Source organism: Solea solea, chromosome 16, assembly GCF_958295425.1.
Source record: "Solea solea chromosome 16, fSolSol10.1, whole genome shotgun sequence".
Lineage (NCBI taxonomy): Eukaryota > Metazoa > Chordata > Actinopteri > Pleuronectiformes > Soleidae > Solea > Solea solea.
In genome coordinates this window covers 14,361,145-14,374,130 of record NC_081149.1, presented here as the reverse complement: position 1 = coordinate 14,374,130, position 12,986 = coordinate 14,361,145, and the positions used below count along the sequence as shown (strand labels likewise).

The 12,986-nt window shown below is 43.4% G+C and overlaps 1 long non-coding RNA gene across 2 annotated transcripts in view; it reads left to right on the top strand.

Annotated features, from left to right (window-relative positions):
• LOC131475633 (uncharacterized) overlaps positions 1–12,758 on the top strand; it is a 99,747-nt gene extending 86,989 nt beyond the window's left edge. For both annotated transcript variants that reach the window (XR_009242519.1, XR_009242518.1), the window contains 2 exons: positions 9,933–9,997; positions 11,938–12,758. This is a non-coding gene — a long non-coding RNA (uncharacterized LOC131475633). The remainder of the gene's footprint in view (positions 1–9,932; positions 9,998–11,937) is intronic.
• Positions 12,759–12,986: the final 228 nt, after the last annotated feature.

The window sequence follows — 12,986 nt, the reverse complement described above, 5'->3', positions numbered from 1 at the left end:
AGCTTCCAATGCTTGGTTATTTCCAGGACGATTAATCTTTAATATTTAAAAATCGTTTAAGGTCAGTATTTTCTGTTTGTTTTGTTTAGTCACTATTTCTGTGGACATATGTGTACAGAGGTGCATAATATGCACGTGTGAATGTATATACATCAGAGTTGTGTTTGCGTGCGTGTGTATGTTTGTGTGTGTGGCTGTCACCCTGTGCCACCATCTGGGTGGTCCTCATGGCTGGTAATCCCCCTGTCCCATAAATCAGTGTTAGGACTTGGGCCGGGAGCTGATGCTGTGTGACCACTGGAGCGAAGGGCTTGAGTCACTAAGCCGAGACCCCGACCACTGCCCTGCCCTGGCCTGGCCACACGTCAGCTCTCCACACCACCTTTAAAATAACTTGTCACGCATGGCTAACTTTGGGAAACGGCCTCAGCTCCAGCTTCACATGAGCCACCACCAGTATAAGCAGCAGTAGAAAATAGAGGGCAGCCTCATAAGCACTAGCACATATAGTTTCATGATTTATAACCTGGCTGGTTCGTGCCAAAGCTCTCCCTCGGTTCTCAAAACTTTCCTTTCCATCATTGATGTTTTTCTTTTCCAATTTTACAAATATTATAGAAATGTATTTGCTAATAATACAATTGTTGTTTGTTCTGACTCAGATCTAACAACCCGGAGTGACTTTTGATAGCCTTTCAGAGCGCTGCACTGAGCTCAAATGTTTGTCTGACTGAAAGTGCTAAGATTAAAGCCACATCACTGTCTTTGTAGGGACGACGCTCCTCTGTGAGAACGAGGAGTGAGGATGAAGGCTTGCCCAAGCTGTCTGGCGTGCATACAGCTCTCCACTGAGCTTTTATCTAGGGAGATTGTTTGCAGCTCTGTCCAGACCCAGCTCCCAGGAAGTGCACAGTCCTGAGACCTGTGGCATTAATAAAGATAATGCTGTTTGGAATAATAACAGTCAATTCTGTCCAATAGAGGAGAGAGACAATAGACACAAGTGTAGGGGAACACAAGAGATACAAAGATGAAAGGCTGTCCTGTAGGAACTGATGGAACCTATATCAACATGTTCACACACAAACAGCACTAAGTGGGACTCGATGTTGACCTTTGGGTGCCGTGATGCATAAATGCAATTTGTTCTTTTGTCTGCCAAGATCACAGAGGGAGAGCTGGGACTTGTATTTCTTTTTATTCTTCCTCATTTTTTTTTCCCCTCTTGCGCCCCTCCTTTTCATTCTCTCTATTCTTTTCGCCTATTGCCTCCAGTGAGTGCAATTTAGTTTGATGAGCAGGTGGTCTTTTTTGAATCTCACAGTGCTTTTGGCTCCCACCTCTGGCGTGTGTGGGGCTTCCACTTGGAGTCAGTCATGTAGGCCAGGATTAGAAGGGTGGAGGAGAAAGAGGAGGGGAGGTCCAGTAAGAGTCTTGGTATTGGCGACCTCAACACCCTGCAGTCGGAGCCATGCAGAGCGCAGACTGAAAGAGTTATTTTCTTGCTAAAGCTCTCAGCTGCACCCCAGATGGCTTTTGTGCTGGCCAGAGACATAGGGACCAGGGTTAAAGCAACAGAGTCGTTCAAGCTTGGTGAGTCTCTGGACTTAGCAGGTAAAACTATGTGGGCCAGACAGACAGAGAAGAAAAAGTGTTGCTGTACTTTTCTACCTTGATTCTGAGCAACTGAGAAACACAAAAGGTGGATTAGAGCAAGGGACAGACTTTTTAATCTAATCTAAATGAAGTCTTCGAAGATTATTTCATCTGATGTCACATTGGGCAAAAGAGAGGTGATCGGTAGCCCTTTCTTATATGCATTATTCCCCCTTTGCAGAAGACTTCACAACCTGCTTCCACCGGCCCTACCTTTGATCTCAGTTTCATCACATGCTGCTAATTAACCAACCTTGTCACTGCTTGGCTCATTTATGGCTCATCACATTATCTGTCCAACATTCCTCTGCAGTGATCTCCATGGTGATGCCGAGACAAGTAATCAATATTTGTCAATAATGCCAAACAGCCGTGCTGCTCCGCTGCCCTTTACGGGTCGACCTCCGGTTTGTGACGATGTTATTTGGTATCAGTGGGTCAGCTAGGAACATGTGAAACAACTGATAGCAGCAATTGATTTTAATATTTACATTTTCCAATCAGTCCAACCATGCGTGTCAAATTCAAATGAATGAATGAACATTGTCCCATATATTTTTTTTTTGTATTTAGAATAATAGTTATAAACTTGAACTCCCCGCAGAAAATGCAGCCTCGGTATGAAACGAAAACGACGCAGGCCGCGTATGTCATTCAAAATCAGATGGTGATCCCACATGGACTATGGATAACAAGTTTGCTGTGTCAATGTGAATAATGGAGTGGCAACAAAATGGCAATTTCAGTCCGAATGTTAGGCTATGGTCTTTGAGGTCTGCGCTCTAAATCAATTTTGGGAGACGTGATTTGTTGTCTCGCTCTGTTTGCCATTTCTGGGTTTGTCCCCCGAGTGATTTCCATGGAGGTTTGACAAGTGACCGCTTCTATTTGCACTGATAAACAGCAGGGATTGGATCCAGACCCTGTTGCGCTCTAGCCGGAGCCTGGGGGCTCGTAACCACACGGATGAGTGTGAGTCATTTGTTTACTAGTGATCTATACCTCCTCCCTAATCCCTGGCGAGATTAGCCTCGACGTGTTCCTCGTCCCACCTTTTTCCACGAGTTGAGCATATTAAGTGCACGTTCATGTGAATGCAGTCACATGATTTCAGCATCAGTGGCGATGCATACATGTGTGTTGCAGTCAAGTGACATCCTCTGTAACTGCATCCTATGTGATGCTGTGATCATTTCAGGGCATCGTGTGCATCATGTGGCTGAGCTTGAGGCATGTTTGTATCCAACAGTTCAGAGAAACCTTTTTTTTTGAAGCAGCAACTCTAAAAACCCTGTAGGAACCAATGAATTTGTGACACTCAATGTACATGTAGCATCTTTGGAAATTATGTCATTAAAAAAAAAAGAGAGAGCGGTGCTAGCGTATAGTGCTCATTAACATGCCATACTCTTTTTTTTTCCCCCCCCCCGCACAGTGTTTTTGTGGGTGAGAAAGTCACACAACTCGGCACAAACACTTAGTTTCTGCTCCCCACTCATGCTCCCCACTTCCTCCCACAAACACAGACAGAAGCCGATACACCAACTCTGTAAGACTGACAGATGTACAGCATGTAATTATCTCTGTTTATGTGTGTGGGCTCTGAGGCCAAAAGGTTAAGAATGACAGTTTGTAATTTTTTTGGAATGCTTGACTTCAGCTTGTCTGGGTGAGCATCCCATCTCACTGGGTGGAGCAGTTTCAAGTCATTTAGGTCACATCCACAACGAGTCACATGTCATGATGCAAGTAAATGGCCTAGAATTGTATGTTTTTATTCCCCCCAGACTGTTGTGAATGTTTAAAATATCCAAGACCAGTCCATCTTAAGGTGTCAAATTAGAACTAACTGGACTTCATGAAGGGTCATTTGTTGAATTAATTGCCTCTTGGATGAGAGGTGGAAATCTGATCAAGAATCAACAAACAAATCCAATCCAATTGCTCCTCATGTTTTGTTTTTGTGACCCGATTTCGGATTTCTAAGACGCATTGAATCACGAGATGACAAATCATTCTCTGCAGCTGCTCACGAGAGACACTAATACTGAATGAGACTGACGGGTCGAATGCTCCACCCTCCCTCTTCAGCCTTTCTGACCCTGCACAGAAAGAGGTTTTACTCTCTGCACATGGAAGCTCTCCTGCTGAATCGGTCACAGCTGAGCTTCACGGGGTGTTGGTTAATTGGCAGTTTTTTGGTATGTGCAGATATGCTCCACTATGCATATCTTCCTCAATGTCCCTTGCACTATTTGCCTTTATTAAGTGTCCTTTAATTGGCTGCACAGTCACAGTCTTGTGCTTTAACTCTCCCCTGTGGTATGTGATTGTGGCATATTTGACCCCATGGCCCAGGAGTGAATTTAGCAGCCGAAGCAACAACAATTAGACATTTTGTTCTTACTTAGGTTTTTAAGTCGAACCCTGCATTCTCCCCGATCTCATGTTTCAGTGAGTTTCGATAGTGCTTTCTCTCATAAAGAAAGTATTGGGCCTCTAAAAGGCAAATGTGTTTTCAACACCTTTTCATAATCCTTACCTATCGTGTGTTTGTATGATTCTCTGCCAGCCGTAGTCGGGCCCTTCTGTCAACATGGTAAAAATGCCTCAGGCCCAAATAATGGCCTCAAACGCAGTCTTCGTCTGTCGTGATCCGATCGAGTGGGCAGTACAGGTGTGTTTACTTAAGATGCATTAAAAACACATTAGATCCAGTCAATCAGGCCACATTCAAAAGTGGGCCGGGCACACATGTTGTTTTTAACAGTGTAAACAGAATTGTGTCCTTAGCCACAATGAAGATCCACCTACTGAGCTGATGTCCTCGGACACATTACATTTAAATAATGAACCAAAATATGTTGATTTCTCTCCATCAACATTGTCCATCCTAGTAATAAGATCACCCAAGATGACAGGACCAGTAGGGTCTAGAAGGCCCTGATTCAGATCTGGTTATATGGCCTCTCCCTGCACAGTAGTCACTTCCAACTAGGCTGCATCAGCAGTACTGAACCTGAAAGTACTGTGATCCCACCGTGGGGTGCATCGCTATGGCATCGACTGCACTACACTTTAATCCCCTTCCCTTTTAACCACGATGGGAAACATGTGTTTACTCCGTGTAGGGCACAGGCCCACCATGGAAGAGGCTGTTTACCTTCCTTCTAAAACTAACATTGCACAGCTTCTGTGACCATTCTTGGTCACTTCTTGTATAGGGATAAACATACCATAGATCAAACCAGGTAAACAAGATGATTTATCACTGCTGGTGGCTGCTAAAGAGAACCGTCTCCTCACTTCTCACCTTGTAAAATTCAGTACACAAATTGGGCCTTTTTCCACAGCATAGTGATGGAGCGGGGTTGAGCTGGCTAATTTGTGTTATTAAATTGCTGATTTTGTGTAACTTTAATATCCTCTTAAATTTCCCTTTTAAGAAAGGGGGTTTGGGTCAGCATACGATACTGATGATTTCACTCTCCATTCCTTGATATAAGAATTAAACAAAACTGGGAGCTGAAATTTAAGCCAACATAATCCCCCATGTGGCTTCAGATTTTCAGCACCCAAAACGAAAGTCTAAGCTCACAGTTCTGTCCCAGTTTTAGCTATGAGAGCTATATTGTTTCGAGATAGGGAACTGTAACAGAGACATGCTGTGATATAAAAGAGGAACTAGGAGCCGTATGCAAATTCAGTGGGCAGGAAATGCACTCGATGAAGGCTCCACTATGATATGATTTAAAAAAAAAAAAAAAAAAATTCAAATTACCCACACTTTAAACTGTGTAAATGCAATGGAAAGATGAACATGGATTTATTTAAAAATGGGCTCGTCTTTTTCTTAAGTTAGTCTTAAGGGCTATTTATCATCTTGTCCTATAAATAAATACAGGATCCGTCCATTGCAGCCTTGCAATTATTTACTGTCACAAATTGTAATCCACAACAAGAGAAGCAGAGCGTCCAAAATAAATAAATACAATGACAAAAATGTGGTCATTTTTTGGATTAAGAAGTACCTTTTTTTTTGAGAGTTCCTTTAAGGCACAGTGATGTAACTTTGACAAGTGTTTGCATGCATGTTTACCTGCAAATTCTAAATCTAAACACTTGGTTGGCTTTCTAAAGTGGTTCCCAGTAATGTTAATAAAAACCAAAGCATATAAAACCTCAGAAATAAAACAATTGTTTCTTGTCCATTGCTTTACAAATAACTAATCTCTGGCTTTGGTGACCACTTCCCAACACTTGGCTGGTGGTGCTGTATATCAGATCCCGGCCTCCACAGGTGTGGGAGGTGATCTGAGGGATGAGTGAGCTCTTCCTGGGGTAACAGTAGCCTCAGCCAGCCTCCCTTGTTGACTTGCCTAAATCTGCCCTTTGCTGTTGTCTTATCTGAGCATTCAGTGCAATCTAACCCAGGGCACAGTCCCTCTGCTTCTCCATTCCCCTCGCTGCTGGTCTCCATCACTGGTCCTCTCAGATGTCACTGTGAAGGGAAAATGACCTGCTCGAGTTGAACTTGAGTTGGGCTGACTGACAGAATCCTGACACCCCATTGTAGCCTCAACTATCTCAGCTTCCTGCCACCCACAACTTCCCACACTCTGACTTCCATGGATTCAAGGGCAAAAGGACCACAGACAGTAGGCTACATAGCTAACTTTAATATAATAAACACTGAGTTAGCAGCAGTTGTTGTTCCCAGATTCACTGGAGAAGTAATTCAAATTTCCTGAAAAAGCTGTAAAGACAAATCTGATTTTGTTGTCGGTTCGGGCCAGAGGGAACTGCTGGTGTAGTTGAAGGGCTTTCTGATTAGCAGACTTAATGTAGATCCTGTAGGGACTGAGACTTGTACTTGCTCCAGCTGTCTGGGTATGATTAAGCGGACCAGTCCACCGCCAGCCAACAAGCTGCTTTTGCACTATGACTTAAAACGAAACAGTTGGAGCAATAGCTGCTAATCTGATCGGTAAATCTAAAATGTGCAAAGACGTCGAGTGTCCAGCACCACAGAAGCAAACACTAGGAAAATACATGCAGTAGCCTACGTGCTCCATCCTACTGATTTATTCAGCCGTTCATTTATTTGCTTACTTGATCATTTAAAAAAAGAAAAAAAAAGAAAAGAAAAATCAACCCAAGAAGATTAGGTTAGAATTGAAGTACAACAAACAAAGTTTCCTTGATCCCCTGCTGTAATACATCAGTCTTTGGTAAACCTGAATATGACTTGAATCATTTGCAAATCGTCTATCATTTGCATTTCTGCCAAACACATTATAAACGTGTTTCCACATGTGTTCATTCCACCGCAGAGCTGCCAAACAGCAGTCGAGCGCTGCTGAAAGGAGGCTTATCACAGCCCCCTATGATTTCCTTTGACATAGACCTCGCTTTGTTTTGATCTATTCAAGAAATCCGTGGCCTTAGATGCACTTGTTCTCATCCACTGTGTCCTCCATAGCCAATATACTGTATATCATCTCTGTAAGTTTAAAGGTTCATTCTGAACTCTTGTTTCTGGGCCGGGCTTATACTTTCGCAAAGGCGACGAGGTTTGTGGGGCAAAATCTGATTAAGCCGTGTGTGCGGTGTGTGTTGCACAGACCTGAGGCCCAAGCTTTGACTGTGTGTGTGTGTGTGTGTGTGTGGACTTGCAGACCTCACCTCGGAGATGTAATCTGATTTGCAGAAGGGAATGGGTCATTTCACATGACTGGTTTAAAGGACCACTGGCGCAAGGTTGTGCCAGTGCCCCGGGTGCATGTGCGTGCTTGTGTGCGTTAACGTGCATTAATGTGTGTGCATTATTTATTCGTTTCCACTCTGTGAGCTGCGGAAATGTGAGCATTTGTTTGCGGAGGCTCCTAAACAGTAGACATAGGAAGGTGTGGAAGTTTGCTGTATGGTTGAAGAAAGCAAAATGGTGCATTTATTCACGTCTTGGATGAATTTAAATGCGATTTATTTGGGAAAGTAAGGCCTCTGCTAATTAAGAGCCGATTACACATCTGGAAAACGTACAGCTCTGCTTCAGACACCGATGTAAGGTTCGTATGCAGCCTTGTGTTTACACATCTCACATAATCGGAGCATTATTTTGAACTAATGGACCATCAGAAATTATATCAAATTATTGAAATCATCCTATATCTCCAGCCTTCTTGAGAGGACGACTGGGATCAGGTCCTCTGAAAGCTCTGCCTTTGAATCCTCTGGGCTTTTTGAAAGGTTGTTTGTTGATGTTTTTCGGGGTGGAGATTCTCAGTTGTTTTTCAGAGCTGGATGTGGTCCATCATGTGATTTTCATTGGTAAGTGGCTGGAGGAGACAACCTCAGCAACAGCAAGTGGGCGTGCATGAGTATGTGTTTGTGTTGCATCTGGCCTTGTTAATAAATGCAGGTTGTTTTCCATCTGGTGGTCATCAGTCAGGGTCATGACTTTACGGTTTGCAGCCGTGTGTGTTGCTAGTCTGCGTACACGTGCTTGTTTACCTGTGAGCATGTACAGAACTTGTGAGTGTTGCACATACTGTCTTTCCTGAGAGGTGCACATGTGTGTTAGTGGTGTTTTTTTCTTCTCTCTCCCATGTGTGGAAAGCTCATAAGCAGGACGATGCAGCAGGCAGGAAGCTCTGATCCCATCAGGCGTGTCAGCAGGGGCGGTTTTTCATAAGGTCGTAATCTCACCACACAAAGGCTTGTCCAATATTAGAGCGAGCCCCTACCCCAGGTCTAATCAAGACCTGACCAACCCTTCTCCTGGCCTACCAATCCCGTAAACATTACCTCATCTGGAGGCTTAGCCTTAGCCACATGCCGCCCCAGCCTGCTGGTGTACATGATAACTCACTTAGCTCAGTGCGAGGGTTAGCATGAATGGAATATGAGAAGGGACATAAAAGAAATGGGACCGGCACACAACTACCTATGGTGCCTGGTGCCAGGGAAAGGTATTTCAAAAGGGAGAGGAAAGAAAGAATTATTTTACCATGTCCTCCAGAAACTCTGGGAAGCAATTTGCTGGTATTCAGTTTCTCTCCCCGCCGCCCTGTTATTGCTGTTTTTCCCTCAACTCTTGGAGCCTTCAACCTGAAAGGAGGTTCTTAAGTTCGGGCTTTGTGTCACTCGGAAACAGTGCATTTGTTTCCAGGGTAACAGGTCTGGGATAGTGAAACTCAGGGGCTGACAGCACCTTTGTCTGTGATTGGATTAGGAGGGACCTGAGCTGTCAGTGGTCCAGAAAACACAACTTCATTCGCATATTTGTATGAAGAAACATACACGTTTCCTGGTACAATAACCACCTAAACCCGGTTGACCTTATAAAATAAATCCAACACAAATGGCGCATTGGAAAAGCCACTTTGAATGCTTCCATTCTCCTGAACTGCCAGGTGCTGTGGTGCTCCGCTGAAACCTTAGATTTACATAAAACTGATTTAGGGTGATCTATGCCGCTACTCCAGCTTTGACTTTTTAAATGTTCTGTGAAGATACTGGAGAGGGTCTGAGTCATGTGGTCATTATAAAAGCAGTTTTAAGGAAAGATCCTGAAAAATAATGCAACAAGACAGTAGTCAGGGCAACTGAGTGCTACCTTAGCCTTAGTAAAAGGACATGGTGGAGCCGTATATATTTTCTTTTTTTTTTGTCTCCGAATTTGCATTTGCACAGTAAGAGCAAGAACAAGAAATAAAGCAAGATGCCAAGGAAAGTGTCCACAGCAAGGCGTCCACACACAGTACAGACTTCCATGACAGCAGTACACTTCAATCCAGAGCAGTCACCATGTGTCTATGTGTCCAAAACAACAGCATCATGGTAAAATGTCTTAGGTCAGTAAAGCCATGGTGGCCTTCCCTCCCCCAAAAACAACAAGAAATTCCCAGATCTTTTAAAAAGTAGAATGTTTACCCTTTATCATAAACGTACGTTTTTCCAGGTTGACAATGCAGCTTGCCAGGCTTGTAAATGCTGTCTGCTAACACTTAAAAACGACCTTTTACACTAAAGTAGTTAGATGTATACTCAAACAGTTTCTGTCCTTTGGCCCATTCAGACAAATAATGAATGTGTATATCTGAATAATGTAGAGTTTGGATACCTTTCCAAGTAAGAAATGACAACATTAAGTTTAAGTTTATTGTTTAAAGCAGGGTAAGGCAGAACTTGACAACATTTAAATGTGATCCTCCCTTTAAACACTTGAACGTCTCGCTGAGATGTTTCATTTCTGCACCCTTTATCTCTTACAGATGATCTCAGATGAGCACCAAGAAGGGGCTGACTAATGGAAACCCGATCTCAAGAAATTCAACAGGTAGGGATGACTCTGTTTCTTTGTTTGATCTTCATTCAGAGGAATATTCGATGCTCATCGTTCATTTTCATTATGAACACTGACAGTTGCTATAAATAAGCAGAATTAGGTACTTTCACTCGTCGCGGTGGTAGTTCACATGTTCAAGAGACATGATCGGGGTTGGTTGGCTACTGGCTTAATGCTCACGTTATTTTTTTTTCTTTTAATTTTGTAACTCAAGTCATGACAGCGCAGTAAAGAATGTAGTTGCACAGAGATATCACTTCAAACACTGCTTTTCTCAGGTGCCTCAGATCCTTTCAGTGGAATTGAATGAAGATATGCTTTGATGGCCCACCGCAGAGTCGGTAACCTTCAAACAAACCTGTTGATGGGTTTGTGCTCACCAGCCAATGGACTCAATGAGTTGCACTGTAGGCATGGCCCTCTCAGGGTAGCTGTGGGTGTTCTCAGTGGAGGTCAAACTTGCTTTATTTATTTATTTTTTACAGATTTCATGCTTGCATTGTTTTTTTTGTTTTTTTTAAATCTTATACTTCTCACTAAATGAAGCGGGGCTGTGTGTCTGTGGATGGCAGGAAGCCAACAGACGGGTACAGTAGATGTGCTGATGAGGGAGGGAGATAGGGGACCGGCTCGGTCACAGCCTCAGGCACAGACAGACGTACACGGGCAGGCTGACGCTCAGAGGCAGGTTGGGGCCTGGTCCTGTATGCTGATGCTGCTCCTTTGGCTCCCTTCCACGATGAGGCATAGGAGAGAAACGTGGGAAGGGAAAACCCAGAGTAGAGGCCATAAGAGAGGTCAGGTAAAGGGAAGGTTGTTGAGCAGTCTAGCGGGGGATATCGATACGAATGGAATCGGTAGAAAATACCATTTTAAATACATAGAGAATGATGTGTGAGGCCCAAGGGAAAATGAGACAGAAGCAGGAGAAGGGAGATGAAGAAAGAGTTGAATAGAGGGAGGTCATATCCGGTTTTCTGGTGGAACGTGACTTCTTGCAGGGAAACCGGCTCAGAGGTGCAGACAGGCAGAGAGAAGATTAGAAACACTGATGGATGACTACTTTGACATGCTGTTCCCTCCCCGGGCATAGAATGGGCAGGATGGGCCGGTCTGGTGACTTTGCTGCCTTGACAACCACAGGACTGTGTGGATGGTGTGTGGGTGCAGACAACATTATGTCATTATGTGGGAGTGTGCATGCACAAGCACAGGTAAAGCAAAGCAGAAGTTGACAAGAGGCCACCTGCCTGCATTACCTCACCCTGGGATGTTCTTGCATTGTTGTGAGAAAGCAGATGTTATACATTGATTAAGACTGCTCTCAGAAGACAACGTATTCACCCAGCTGCTGTTGCGGATATAAATCAGTTTTGCAATCTTCCCTCTCATCTGTTCACACACATGTTGTACACAAACATGATATTTATTTTTTTCTTTCATCAGTGGGTTGAGACAGCTTTTTGTGATTAGCGTTTTTTTGGAAGGGCAGATTACGCAGCACTCAAGTGACATCTTATTTCTGGTATTGGACTTAAAAATAATCATTTCCACTGCACAGTGTGCAGGCCTGGTGATTTGTATCCACATCGCTGGGAGCAAAAGACATCCTGGGTTTTGTCACCACATTTAATGCGATCATTTCAGCTGTGGATGAGGCTCTGGGTGGTTCTTCTGTTACTTCTTTAAGCCAGTTTGACTAGTTTCTCTAGCCCATTTTGTAATGGAATCAATTTAGGATTGAAATGTGCTGTGTGTTGATCGCTGGCTGAATATTTAAGGTAATAGTTACCTTTAATATTTAGAAAAGAAACGCTGCCAGAAAAGCCTCTAATTTCTTTATAATGTGTATGAGAAACACGTGTCGATGTCAACATTTTAAACAGTCGTTTGGCCTCAGTCAGTCATTAGTTTCTGTATTGTGTTTCCAGGATCACACTAAATCCTGGCGTTGGACGGCAGACCAGCATCCCCTGCAGCAGATGTTTGCTCCTGGCATAGCTGCTGACAACAGCAGCTCCATCACTGACGACCTTGGACGCAGAGAAGCTCTGACATAATCTCAGCAGGACAGCAGAGAGGGTATTCTGCCACTCAGACTTTAGTCAGTCCCATTTGTGGAGATGCTTGACAGGAAAGCCTAATCAATGAATGTGCCTTAACCAACGTTGCTGGTAATGGATCTACATATTATGTGACTTTGTCTCAATGGAGCTGGGATTAATATTTCCAATTTTCCAGTAGCCAGTGCTTTTTCACACTGTTCAAACACGGTACTGTCGTTTGTGACATTTACTGTGTTATTCTGGGACAAGTATCAACAAGTGCTGGAACTGTAAATGGAAAATAATCAGACGGTACTTTCCTGTTTTCAGACTATATTTGCAAAGTGCCCTTTTGCTTACACCAAAGCAGGCGCGCACACAAGGTTTATCTTGTGAAAAGAACAATAAATATCTCCTGTGGTGTAAAACAAATTGATACTCCTTCAACCAAGATTCCGCAGATGCATTACTGCACCTTAATCGTCTGACATCTTCTAATGACAATCACAAAGAACCCATTATCGTCGCAGTGTTAATGAATGCAAACCAAAAAACTCTCCTACCAACACTGCATTTCAGTGTGACACATTGGCACTCTGTGTGTGGTTAATGATCCTGTCAGTATGCTTATTTTGATGATGATTTATGGCTCCTCAACTCTTGTGTCTTTGAAAGCCTATGTGCAGAAATAAAAACACAATATCCAACCCGCTGTTTGTTTTGTTATTGCAGCTGCAGATCTGTGAGATTAATAACTGATAAGGTCATTTGCGTTCGTTATATGTCTGCAAATGTGTGCCTCCTGTTATTGTTAGTCATCCTGGCATCATTTCTAGTTTTGCTAGAATGTTCCTGCCTGTTACTGTCTGGGAAAATGTATCGCGCCCTTTTTACTTTAATGCACTACATGCAAACTTTCAGTGTCATACTTTAGA